General features: G+C 51.4%; 1 protein-coding gene across 7 annotated transcripts in view; it reads left to right on the top strand.

Moving 5' to 3' along the window:
* PEBP4 (phosphatidylethanolamine binding protein 4) overlaps positions 1 to 13676 on the top strand; it is a 203746-nt gene that overhangs the window by 176183 nt on the left and 13887 nt on the right. The window lies entirely within an intron of this gene.

The raw sequence follows: 13676 nt of genomic DNA, 5'->3' as shown, positions 1-13676 counted from the left end.
AACACAGGGGCAAGTATCTCTTTAAAAATACTCCCTGCATAGCAGGTCACACTGGCCTGCAGCCACAACCCCCGGGCTGTGATCTCACCAAGCTCCAAGAAGCCAAACAGGGTCAGGCTTGGCTGGTCCCTGAGTGGGAGACCTCCCAAGCAAAACACAGGTGTTGCTGGTGATTCAGCAGAGCCCCGCCCTCCCCAGAGTCAAGTTCTTCTCAGGTGTTGGAATTGAGACTGGGATGATTCAGGGAGCTCCTATCAGTACCAGGCAGAGGAAGGGGGCGTGGTGCAGCAGCAGTGCTGAATGAATGCTCTTTCTCTGCCTCCACGTGTTACAAGTGTCGACACTGTTCTTGAGAATCGGGGTGTATGTTCTCTCCCTCCCCATCCCCTGCCCAATTCCTAAGGCCAGTCATTGTCAGCCCTCGACCTAAATTCCTCAGGCTGTTTCACCCAGACCAGGAAGGGAAGAGGGAAAGGCAGCCTCTGAAGAGGTCTGGGCTTGGGACCCAGTGGGCCCCCACCCCAAACAGCTACAGCCTGCAGCTGCCATCAAGCTCCAGGCCTCAGTCCCCAGGATGGTCGCTTCTGCTTTGGGAATGGGCAAGGATGAAAGGGGTCCATGAAATGAGGGCTGTCATTAACCTGTTTTTATGAGTACACAGATATTCATTACACCCCAACCCCGTCATTAGTGGCTCCTATGAGAGCTTGAGAGCTCAGTCCTCTTCTTTATTGTAGTAGAAACAGGGGGTTTCTCCCCCAAAGGGAACTCTGCTTCTACTTCCTGGCAGTGGGTCCCACCCAGGAAGTCAGTGTCCTCCACCCTCAGGCCTGACTCTCACCCCCCTTTAGCACCCCACCCCCTAGTAGCCCAGCAGCCCAAGGAGAGGGTCCGCTAGCTCAAGGAGGATATAATTAGGGCCTGGGGCTTATTGGGGACAGGGAGGCCCTGTTCAGAGCCCTGGCCTGGTAGCTAGAGTCTAGCATAAGAGGATAATGCACACAGTTCTTCCCAAGCACCACTAGCTGATGGAGACCCACGCAGCCTCCTCCAGGAAGCCCTCCCACCTCCCTTTCCTGGGGCTCACCACAGTTGCCCCCTCCTGACTCTCCCATCCCTTCAAATAGTAAGCCACCCTTGTGAGGCACCACGTGCGACCTCGCAGGAACTTAAGAAACATGGGCTGAGTTAACATCAGCCAGGACCAGGGCAGGATGTATGAAGTGGGATAGAAAGAGGGGACTCTCTCATAGTCCCAACCCTTCTCCTCTGCCTTTTCTCACAAGGCGAATGAGTTGATGAGCTGGCTGCTTTCAAGGCCACAGTCAGGGAAAGGCTAGAAAATAAATCATCTGCTGCTGTATAGGCAGTATCTCTGCTTACCTCCTAAATTTAATTCCTTCGCACACATCCTTTTGGGCAGCTAGTTGAGTCTCCCCAACTAGCTTCCTGTCCCCAGATTGTTAACCACATCACTGTAGGGAATACCCAATGACAAAGTCCAGCAGGGGCAAGCCCACTGTCCCAGGGCCAGCCCTGGGAGCCCTTCATGTGTGACAAGACCAGGGAGGGGTACGGACTTGCCCTCTCCCCCATTAGGGCCAGAAGCGCCTGTGGTAATAGGTTGGCGCCCACCCTGCTGGTGCAGGCCATGGAGACTGAATGGAGCGTGGCCAGACCCCACAGAGAGGAGCAGGGGCTCCAGAGCTGGCAGATTAATCAGCTGTCGTTTGCATTCATTAAAGGCCTCTTGCTTGCAAGCTCTGCAGCCTCAGATGTCAGGGCAATTAACTGCTCACAACAAAAAGTTCTGGGCAGAAGTTTGTCTGAGCTCCCTGGGGCACAGCCTAGGGACCAGCCTGGCTTTCTAGCGTCCTAGACTCCTCAGTGGAAGGCCTGAGGCCCAGCCACACAGGGGTCCTGTCCTGGACTAGAACTTGATGAGCTTTGATCAGGAGGCCAGTAAGCCCCATGCCAGGAGGCCTGGGAAATCGGCAGCCATCCCTTGACCCCCTCTGCCTGCTGTCACCTATCCCCTTTCCCCCCATCTCCTCATGCCCCTGGGCTCTGTCACCTGGGCCCTGCTCAAGGTTGTGCAAAGGCCTATTTCAACACACCCTGAGACTGACAATGTTGCCCATAGGGGCTGGAAGCCAAGCGCGCAGACTGCCCCAGGGCAGGTCTCCCTCTCCGCACTGACCCTCACCTGTGGGGCTCAGCTGAGTGGCCCTTAACAGACATCCACCTGCTACAGGGGCAGTGCAGTGACCTCGGGCTGGCAGCCTTGCCAGAGTGGGCCAGGACCTCACTTTCTCTCCCTGGGGTTATGTTAGTCCCCAAAGCACTCCAGGATGATGAAACCAACTGTGAGCTCAGGGTGTAGTCTACCGAGCTCAGTCTCAGTTGCTTTTTCATTGTAATTGCCAAGCTCTCCAGATTGGCATTTGCCTTCTGGGCACTGTGAAAAGTGACACAACAGAGTGAGAACAAGTCGCGGTCCTAGCTGATGGCCACAGGGCCCCAGACCCCGGCTGGCCCTGGTGGGCCATGTTTTTGCTCTTCCTTTGGAGCAAAGGAACCTGGTTTTGACACAGGCAGGCAGGGACATGAAGGCCCATCACTCAGGCGCTGGCTGGCCGAGGCTGGGGAGGATGCAGCTTGTCAGAGGTGGCAGACAGCACGCTGGGCTTCTCTAAGGAGAGAACACAGAGGAATCACTTAGCCACAGACCTTCCACTGGGCCCTATCCTCTGCTCTGCAGGCTGTAAGGGGAAGCCCCTGTTCCCTCATCTGCCCTGTCTGGTCTCTTCCCCAGATCCCTGAGCCCCTGGATACCTGGGGAATATGCACTACCCTCCTCTCATAGGGCCAGCAGTAGGGAGCATGGTCTGGGAAAGGAGCACCCGGTGGTCTCTCTAGAGTCTCCAAATGCCCCCTGTTTCCTCAGCCCCTGCCCCCATCCTCAGGATCTGAAAGGCTCAGAACAGCATGCCCAGAGTCAGGGGTCCACTTTTCATGGCTCTATGTAGGGGCAAAGGAAGTTAGGCACACCAGGCCTCCCAGTCCTGGCCCAGTCCGTCCAGCACCCCAGGGCCCAGCCAGACTTAACAATCTGAACTGAGAGGGTGGCGCCTGTGGCTCAAGGAGTAGGGCGCCGGTCGCATATGCCGGAGGTGGTGGGTTCAAACCCAGCCCTGGCCAAAAACCACAAAAAAATAAAAAACAGTCTGAACTGAGAACTGGGGCCACAGGGAGAAGGGTGAGCCCCTGGGGATTCCAGGGCCTGGAAGTGACAGGGAAGGAGACACTGCCAGGAACAAGAGCTCAGATGGTTTCCCTTCCCAACACAGATCTAATGAGGAGACCCTGTTCCCCAGCCCAGAGACCTCAGGGGAATCAGGTAGGAAGGTCAGGAAGGGCCCAAGAGCGGACTTTAATGTGTGTGAATCACCTTGGGTCCTTGTTAAAAGGAAGATTCTGACTCACTAGGGCCAGGGTGGAGAGTGTGCATTTCTAATGAGCGCCCCATTCGGAATATCAGGGCCCCGGGAACTGGGGCCAGGCTCACTGTTGGCACTTCCCGAGAGAACAAGACATGGTTTGAGTGGGACTTGGGCTGTTTCTCCTCATTGTCACACTTCCTGATGAGCACAGCGTTTCTCCGAGCCTCCAGATCTTGCCAGCACCTTTTCCTGTTCAAAATTCCTGACCTTTCTTCCAGAGAGTCCCTCTCTCCTTCCGTCCTTTTCACAAGGCGGCCCTAGGCTGGGCCCACTGGTGGGGAGGGCAAGGGGGAAGCTCAAAAGCATGGATTTTACTTTCTGTTCCTACCAGAGCTGGGTATAGAAGCCTAAAACAGGGCAAAAGACTGGGACAAGCAGAGAACAGAAGTTAGGAATCTGACCCACCTACAGCTGCCAGTGTCCCCCAAGGGCCCTTGGCAGAGGCTCCTATAGCCCCATTCGCCCTCCTCGTCCCCCTCCGTACTCCATCCCAGGCCTGGCCTCATCTCACAGATGGCACAGGAGAAGGCAGAGTAGCCCACTTCCTGGGCAGCACTACAGAGCAGGACAGGTCAGGGGCGGGGGTTCAAGGGCACCTCTTAGCCCAGCACAGGGGGAAGGAAGGATTGCTAGAGCCAGGAACAAGAGGAAACTGCTGAGCCAGACACTCTGAAAAACTGGAGGAGCTCCCCACAGCCACCCGGGAGAGCAGGGGTGTGAAGCTGGTGCCCTCTGCTCACCCACAGGCCTGGGGTACCATTCCCCAGGCCAAGTCCAGCCAGAGCTAGGCAGCAAAGACCTGGGGGGTTGCCCCTCCCAGTGCACTGGCCTCCTCAGCTCCTCCCCTTTACCCCTCCTGGGGGTGCAGCCACCCAGCCGGAAAGACTGGGTGCTGGAGACGAGAGATGAGGAGAGAGATGAGGAGATAGGGCCCGGGCTGAGGAGTTAGCCCTGCAGCTCTCTCCTCCCGCTGGCAGTGCAGTTTCCCAAGCCTTGTTTGTTTTAGGGATTAACTGCACCTTCTCCTAATTATGTGGAGAGCAAGCCTCATGCTGCCTGCATAGCCCCGCTGCTTCCTAATGGACTGACCCTTGTCCCCTCCAGTGCAGCCCCCCAGGTCTTAGAACCCAGGTGGGTAACAGAACTACTCAGTTCTTATCCACAGACTTCAGCCCTAACCCGTCATCTCCTTGTCCTGGCCCCACCAGGGACCTGGAGACTCCCACACCTACTTTTCCTAATCCTGTGGCCCCAGCTTTAGCTTCACCACCAACCCCCTTCCCCTGATGCTCCCCACCATGCCCAGCCCCTAACATACCCAGTAAAAGGTTGCCTAGGAGAGGGGTGTGCAAGCTTGTGTGTTTGTGAGCATAAGCATGTGTATGAATGTGAGTGTGTGAGCGTGCATGGGGGTGCGAGCGCTGTGTGAGCATATTGCAAGTTGTGAGTGTAGGTGCATGCATGTGTGTAGGTGTGAGGGTGTGCAAGAGCGTGTACCATGTGAAAGCAGTGTACGTGCGTAAATGCATGTGACTCGCGTTCTCCCAGCCCCGGCCTGAGAGTGCCCCCAGCTCCCTTCGCCTCCTTCCAGTCCCAGCTCCAGCTTCTCCTGTCTCATCCCCTGCAGCTTCCATTCCCACCAGACAGTTCCAGAGAGTCCCCCTCTCCCTTTCCTTATGGAAAAGTCTCTCCACTGTTGTGCTTCCTTGCTCCTGTCACCAGTTTTTGGCCAAGTTTCCACCTGACAGCACCAGCAGCATCCGACGTGCTCCCCACCCAGGATGCCCTGTCTGATCGCTGAGGCTACACCCCAGCCTGAGCCCTTCTCCTGGGCCTCCTCTGTGTGCCCTGGCTCTCTGCCTGTCGGAGTGTGTCTCTCCATAGGATAGAGGGAAAGAGAAAGGAATGAGAGAAGGAAGGAGGCTGGGCTCAGATGGTGTCATTAAGAGATATTAATGCCCCTCATCAAGGCATATTAATAAACATGATGTGCCGCTCGCTCTGTGCACCCTGGGTAAGTGCAGGCCCAGCGGGACAGGCCCCACATTCACAGCTGAGTAACCACCAAGCCCACGGCACAGCCATTAGCCTCATGAGGCCAGCCCCGCCAAGATGGGTCCCAGGGCTCTGAGGCTGGATGGAGGCAGCGTGCCCACCTTCATCCCCCCCCCACTCTGTCCACTTCCCAGGCAGCCACAGGGCCTTTCACTCCAGAGTTTAGCAGGGAGCTCAGCTCAGTAATGACCCTTGCCCTTGGGCAGCACTGTGGACCTTTAGAATAGTCCATCTCCTAATTGTATCTTCATAACAACTCTGTGAAGAAACCAGGACAGGTATCGTTATCATCGCCACTTTATAGGCATGGAAACTGAGACGCTGTGAAATTAAGTGTCTTGCTCAAAGACATATTGCTAATTGGTAATGACATTGGACTGAAGCCCAGGATGCCCTGTAGGAGAACAGCTGTGTTAGACGCTGAGTTGTTCCTCAAGTGGGGCTACTTCAGTTGGATGGCTTCATTTCCTTAGTTCTGTGGCAGCCAGAAATCACATCACAAAGCACAACCCCTCCAGCAGGGCCAGGGACCTTTGCCTTCCATATGGGGGGGGGAGGGGTCTCCTGCACCTCAGCAGGGAAATTTCCTGGAAGGTGGAGACCAGAGCGAGTGAACTCAAGTAAAGACCCTGGAAAGATGCCTGCACACAGTAGGTGCTCCACAAGAAGTCGGGTCCCTTTCTTGACATGGTGACCATGACATAAACATTGAATTGTCAGCCCTCAAGGAGGATGAAGCAGGTGGAAGGCTGCCTGGCCCTTTTTTTTATTTGCTTTTAAGCCTTGTAGTCGGGTACCGCATAGTGAGGTACAAAATTGGCATTGACTGTGACAACCACAGTGGTGTTTAAATTACGCAAGGTATGCTGCAGGTGTATGTATAAGAAGACAAGAACTAGTGTTCTAATAAGATGGCTATCCAAAAGAGTTAAGATGAAAGGAATTGGGGAGCTAAAAATTCAGATTCAAGATAGCAGGGAAATGTATTTATGTAGAATACCCAACTCCTACATGATTCCAGATAAATGAGCCATTTGGGTGACCTGATGTTAAGACCAGAAGCATCAACTTGTCCCGAGTCTCTAGAAAGAGTGGCCTTTCATCTAAACTTACACCAGTCCATAGTAAGCATATTTAGCTCCCAAATCTTGGCATTTGCTTTTAGCCCATCTTACTATTTCTTGTCTACTTATTCCTTTTTTTTTTTTATGAAATCATAGCTGTGTACATTAATGCAATCATGGGGCACCATACATTGGTTTTATAGACGGTTTGACACATTTTCATCACACTGGTTAACATAGCCTTCCTGGCCTTTTCTTAGTTATTGTGTTAAGGCATTTATATTCTACATTTACTAAGTTTCACATGTACCCTTGTAAGATTCACCGCAGGTGTAATCCCACCAATCACCCTCCCTCCACCCATCCTCCTCAATCCCTCCCCTCCCTCTCCCCCTTTCCCCATATTCTTAGGTTATAACTGGGTTATAGCTCTCATGTGAAAGCCATAAATTAGTTTCATAGTAGGGCTGAGTACATTGGATACTTTTCTTCCATTCTTGAAATACTTTACTATGAAGAATATGTTCCCGCTCCATCCATGTAAACATGAAAGAGGTAAAGTCTCCATCTTTCTTTAAGGCTGCATAATATTCCATGGTGTACATGTACCACAATTTATTAATCCATTCATGGATCGATGGGCACTTGGGCTTTTTCCATGACTTAGCAATTATGAATTGGGCAGCAATAAACATTCTGGTACAAATATCTTTGTTATAATGTGATTTTTGGTCTTCTGGGTATATACCTAGTAGAGGAATTATAGGATAGAATGGCAGATCTATTTTTGGATCTCTAAGTGTTCTCCAAACATCGCAGGCTGGGCAAGGGACTTGAAGAGAAACTGCTCTGAAGAAGACAGGCGCACAGCCTACAGACATATGAAAAAATGCTCATCATCCTTAATCATCAGAGAAATGCAAATCAAAACTACTTTGAGATGTCATCTAACTCCAGTAAGATTAGCCCGTATCACAAAATCCCAAGACCAGAGATGTTGGTGTGGATGTGGAGAAAAGGGAACACTTATACACTGCTGGTGGGAATGCAAATTAATACATTCCTTTCGGAAAGATGTTTGGAGAACACTATTTCTTGTCTACTTCTAAGTGGAACAGGTTTGAAAAGACCACACACTGTGTTCTTTATGCCTTTCCTTCCTGCCCCCACCCCATTCCCCTCACCCCCAGCCACATCCAGAGAATGAGTAACCCATGGCAGGGCAGGCAAGTGTCAAAGGGAGGTGGCACCACAATTTCCTGTGGCTCAACCCACTCTCTCTCTGAGCTTCAGGGACTGAAAGTAACTTCTGCAGGTTTCCAATGCGTTTCACCCCTTGGAAGGTCCTGACTCAGGGCAGAGAGACGGGAGTCCCAGACGGGAGTCCCAGACGGGGCAGGGGCTCAAAAGGTGGCAACTGTGTGACTAGAAGCTCTGGAACCCAGATACAAAGAGAGGAGGAATGTTCTCAGGGCAGTTATCTTTATGTGGTATGACCTGGGGGGGTTTCTTTCTAGTGCTTTTCTCTGTTTTAAATTTTTTCTATAGTAAACATATGACCTGAAACAAAAGATTATAGTTTGTGAAAGGGAAGTGCTTGAGGTCAGGGGTCCCAGACTCTCCAGCCTGAGTGAGACCATTAATGATGACATTCAGCCGTATCCTTCGCTGACCTGCCACATGGGGCTGGCCCCACCCCCATCCTTTTTGGACTGGAGAGGCAGTTTGGCCAGCCTGCTGTGCTGACCCTCCTGGGCAATGCTCTCAGCATTACCTATAAGACCTCAATTCCTTAGGTCTGTAATAGTTATTTCTTTATTAACTTATTTGCCCCACTAGGCCATGAGCTCCTCGATCCCACAAGCTCTCTTATTTATATTTCTGTTTCTAATACAGAGCCTCTCATTCATTCATATACCCACCTCCTCAGGGCCAACTCTGTGCTAGATATTATCACATGCACAGGGATGTAAGACAACCACATGGCCTGGGACAAAGGGCCTGGACAGCCGGTACTTTTTAAGCCACCAACAACCTTGACCTTGGCCTTGAGAAATCTTGCCTCTTAAGCCAGTGTCATGGCAGGTGGTGCGACTCTCGGTGAAGTGCCTTCTCATTCTGGGAAAATACTCCAAGAATCAAATCATTGTCTCTCAGCCACACCTCACTCCACCCACTTTGGCATCCGGAGGCCTGGTGAAGTGACCAACCCCAGATTTGAAGCCAAATTAGGAATCCAAACCCAGGGGTCTTGTTTCCAATCTCTGCTGAGACAGTAGGCTCCACTGCCTAGACATTCCACTGGGGTCTTCTAAAGACAGTATTCACCATATTGTTCCCACTGCTCAGAAATGTGCCAGGAAGAGGCCTATCAGGTCTTTGATGTTGACACCTCTTGAAGGAACAAGTGCACAAAATAATTGGCCATCCTGTACCCTGGAGTCTAGAAATGTTCAGCTCCCAGGAGGGCTCAGATCTGTGTCTCCTTCTTAACGCTTCCCACGGACTTCATTCCACCCACCTTGGTGGCCGTCCCTCCTTTCCTCAGCCCCAGGGCAGAAGGGCAGGCCACGGGGTTAGAAGCCTTCCTCTAGGAGCATGATTTAATCTCTCAGCAACCGTCTCCCGGGCTGGGTCTTCTTCAGTCTGGCATTAGGCGGCCTGGCAGCCCCGGCCCCTGGGGATCTCAGAGCCTGGGAGCTGTCAGGTCTTCCACTCACTTACCCTTTGTTAATTGCAGAATACACAGATTGCTGCATAGCACTTTCTAATCCTGTGCCTTTTCCTGGATCCTTTGCCACTTGGCAGCTTGCAGGCAGCTGTGCAAAACAGCAAGGAGCTTTCTCATTTGGTGCCAGTGTCAGAGAGCTTGGAACTCTGTTTCTGTTTCTATTTCCCACCCTTTTTTTCTCCCATTTCTTCCACGTGCTCTGTTTTGCTCATTTCTCCTTCCACTCCCTTTATCTCCACGACACCTTTTGGGTGCTTCTTTCAAGTTAGGGACTCTTCCAATGCCCATGCTCCCACCCCACTCCACCTCCTCCCAGAGATCAAAAAGTGAAACTTCCCGTTAGGACAGGAGTTTGCAGCTAGGCAGGAGAATTGGTGGAATCCTCCTGTCCAAATGGAAAGAGGTGGTTGAAGAGATTAAATCACGTCCCTTGCTCAAGGAAATGGGCTGCTGACCCTCTGCTCTGGGGAACAGTGAGCCTGGGGCCCTCAACAAACACCTAGGTAGGCGGGCATTTACCTTCAAGTAATTGACGGGGAATGAGGGAACTCGGCCCACATCCCTGTGGAGACCAGCAATGAACCAAGCCCCTTCCCGACCCTCCAGACTTCACAAATCAAATCCAGTTAACAATCCTTTACCCAAGGGGTTCCCCAGGGTAAGGGAGGGGTTTCTGTGGACCCTCATGTTTACAAAAGGCCTCAGAAAATGCAGCTCTCTGGCTGTTCCCACGGGCACATAGAAATTGGAAGTGGGGCTGAGTGAAGTGGCGAGGACTAGGGGACAGGCCAGGGCACCTACCATGTCTATCGCACCACTGTGTGCCAAGCATCTCATGGGCTATGAACATCGGCAGGATGTAGTCCCTGCCCTTGAGAAGCTGAAGCTTCTCTGGTTTCCTTCCAGTCCAAAGGGGCTAACGACCTCTGCCCTAGCCTAGCATGGGATACTGTGAGATCATTCAGCTGGATCGCTGTCCAACTACATCCATACACCCATGCTATTTGTAAGTTCTATAATTACACTGGACCCTTGAACAACTCAGGGGTTAGGGGCACAGTCAAAAATTTGAATATATACAAAGGAGTTAAACAAATCAGCAGGGAAAAAATACTCTATTAAAAAGTGGGCAAAAAAACACGAACAAAAGTTTTTCAAAAGACAGACAAATGGCCAACAAACATACAAAAAAATGCTCAACATCGCTAGTCATAAGGGGAATGCAAATTAAAACCGCCATGCTCTACCACCTTACCTCTGTCAGAATGGCCATGATTAAAGAGTCAAGAAACAACAGATGATGGCTCGGTGCCTGTAACTCAGCGGCTAGGGCGCCAGCCACATACACCTGAGCTGGCGGGTTCGAACCCAGCCCAGGCCCGCCACACAATAATGACAACTACAACCAAAAGGTAGATGGGCATTAGCTGCAGTCACCTGTAGTCCCAGCTACTTGGGAGGCTGAAGCAAGAGGATCACTTAAGCCCAAGAGTTAGAGGTTGCCGTGATCTGTGACACCACGGCACTCTACAGAGGGCGACATAATGAGACTCTGTCTCTAAAAAAAAAACAGAAGAAGTGCTGGCATGAACGGAGAGAGAAAGGAATGCTTATACAGTTGGTGGGACTGCAAATTAGTTCAACCTCTATGGAAAACAGCATGGAGATTCCTCAAAGAAATTGAGAAACTAAGAAAGGGGATGGGGGCGAGGGGGTCACGCTTACCTATCAGCTACAATGAGCACTATTCCTGTGACGGGCACACTAAGCCCTGACTTCAGCGTTATACAATATATCTATGTAACAAAAACATGTGGATCCCCTAATATTTTTAAATTTAAAGAAATTCGAGTATAAATTTTGACTCCTCAGAAATTTTAATAGCCTAGTCTTGACTTGGAAGCCACACCAATTACATAAACAGTAGATTGACGCATATTTTTTAAGTTGTATATATTATATGCTGTATTCTTTTTTATCTTAGAATATTGTAGGGTACAAATGCTTTGGTTACATGCTTTTGCACAAAGTTATAAGTATGTCCCTCACCCAGATAGTATGCTTTATACCTGGTATTCCTATAAAAAAATAAGCTAGAGAAAATATAATGTTAATGTCTCTCATAAGGAAGAAAAAACTTACTTACTGTTCATTAAGTGGAAGTGGGTCGCCCTAGAGGTCTTCATCTTCATAGCCTTCACGTTGAGTAGGCTGAGGAGGAGGAAGAGGAGGGGTTGTTGGTCTTGAGGTCTCAGTGGTAACAGAGGTGGAAGGGGAGGTAGGAAAGACAGCCCAACTCGGTGTGACTCTTTTTTTCTTTTTTTTTTGGAGACAGGGTCTCACTTTGTCACCCTACGTAAAGTACCATGGCGTCATACACAGCTCACAGCAACCTTAAACTCTTGGATTCAAGCGATCCTCTTGCCTCAGCTTCCTAAGTAGCTAGGACTATCGGTGGTGGCTGCAATGCCGGGCTATTTTTTAGAGACGGGGTCTTGATCTTGCTCAGGCTGGTCTCCAGCTCCAGAAATACACCTACCTTGGCCTCCCACAGTGCTAGGATTACAGGCGTGAACTACCACGCCTGGCCCTTGCTGTGACTTTCATTCAAAAAAATCTTGTATACATGGACCCACACAGTTCAAACCCATGTTGTTCAAGAGTCAACTGCATTTCCTTTTTTAACCTTAGCATTTAGACAAATCTCTTTGAAAAATGTCAGCCTTTCTTAGCTGTAGTAAGCCAAAGGAGGTCGGGTCTGTGCCTCGCCTCTCCTAAAGAGGAGCCAGCACACCTGGAGGCCAGGGTGGGTTGGGGGGCAGAGGCAGCAGGTGAAGGGGAGGAAGTCCAAATGGTGGGGTCCTCTCGGCAGTCTCTTCCATCCTGCAGGGTCTCCTTGCAAAGCCTGCCTGTGCTCAGCACCATAGCCATGGTGCATGTGTTTCTCAAACACTGGCGGCCCTGGGCAGTGCCCAAAACGACAGATTTCCCCTCTTACCTCCTGAAACTTCCCTGAATCTCATTCATCTGAGAGAATTCTAGCTTCCACAGGCTGGATGTGATATTCTAATCCACAAAGGTATTTTAGAAGAGCTAAAGGGTAGGAGGATCCCTTTTCCACTGCAGCCCCAGCCCTCCAGAGAATATCTGTGTATCTTTGATATCAGTGCCTCCCAGAGAAAGGAAGGGGCTGTAATGTCATAGAAAGAGCACAGGACAGCACTGAGGTCAAAAGGTCTGAGACCTGAAGCCAGCCGATCTCCAAGGTCTCAGGGTCCAAGGCCCCTTTCTCCTTGAACATTGTGGGATGTTCCTTCTCACAGCTCATGTGGCTTGGGACAAGGAGTTTGACATCTTCGGAGCCCAACATTCTCACCTTTTTAAAAAGGAAGCCACAAGCTAGGGACTGGGTCTTACCTTCCCCCTCACCCCTCCCCTACACTCACCACCCCCACCCACCCCCAATAAGCACCTCTGGGAGGCTTGGGGGAAAGGTGGCCAGGGCACAGTTAGGTGTTGGCAGACTCAGTTAAGAGCCACGCTAATCACCTTCATTAAGGCTATAAAACCCCACACCTCAGGGCCGCAGGGTCCCTGGCATGGCCCGGGGCCCCGAGCCATGGCACAGACCCAGGGGCCCGGCTCCAGTTCCTTTCATCCGAGCATCTCCCAGTCCTGCCCAAACAGTAATTAGCACCCGCCCCCAGGATCACCTCATTATCCCACAGACACTGAGCAGGGGGGTGGGGGAGGACAAGAAGGAGGGAAACTGAGGCTGTCCTAATGGCCAAAGAAATTCCCCTGGGGGGCGGTGCCTGTGGCTCAGTGAGTAGGGCACCGGCCCCATATGCCGAGGGTGGCAGGTTCAAACCCAGCCCCGGCCAAACTGCAACAGAAAAATAGCCAGGCGTTGTGGTGGGCGCCTGTAGTCCCAGCTGCTTGGGAGGCTGAGGCAAGAGAATCGCGTAAGCCCAAGAGTTAGAGGTTGCTGTGAGCTGTGTGACGCCACGGCAGTCTACCGGAGGGCGGTACAGTGAGACTCTATGTCTCTACAAAAAAAAAAAAAAAAGAAAGAAAGAAATTCCCCTGTCTCTGAGGGACTGGAATGGAAGAGAGGGGAGGAAAGTCTGCCCGGGGGTTGTGGTCTGAGTCAACTAGAGGCTGGGGGAGATGCTGGTGCAAAATCGGCAGCCTCCTGCCACCTTCCACTCCCAGTTTCTCAGAGGGCCATTGGCCTAATGTTCTAAAGGCTCCAAAGAGAGATAAATCCTTCCTCCTGAGTGGATGGGCTGATTAGCAAGTGCCTGAGAACTGTCAGGCGCC

The sequence above is a fragment of the Nycticebus coucang genome, chromosome 24, assembly GCF_027406575.1.
Source record: "Nycticebus coucang isolate mNycCou1 chromosome 24, mNycCou1.pri, whole genome shotgun sequence".
Taxonomy (NCBI): Eukaryota; Metazoa; Chordata; class Mammalia; order Primates; family Lorisidae; genus Nycticebus; species Nycticebus coucang.
Note: the sequence above shows the minus strand (reverse complement) of the source record. Positions and strands in the feature narration are given on the sequence as shown.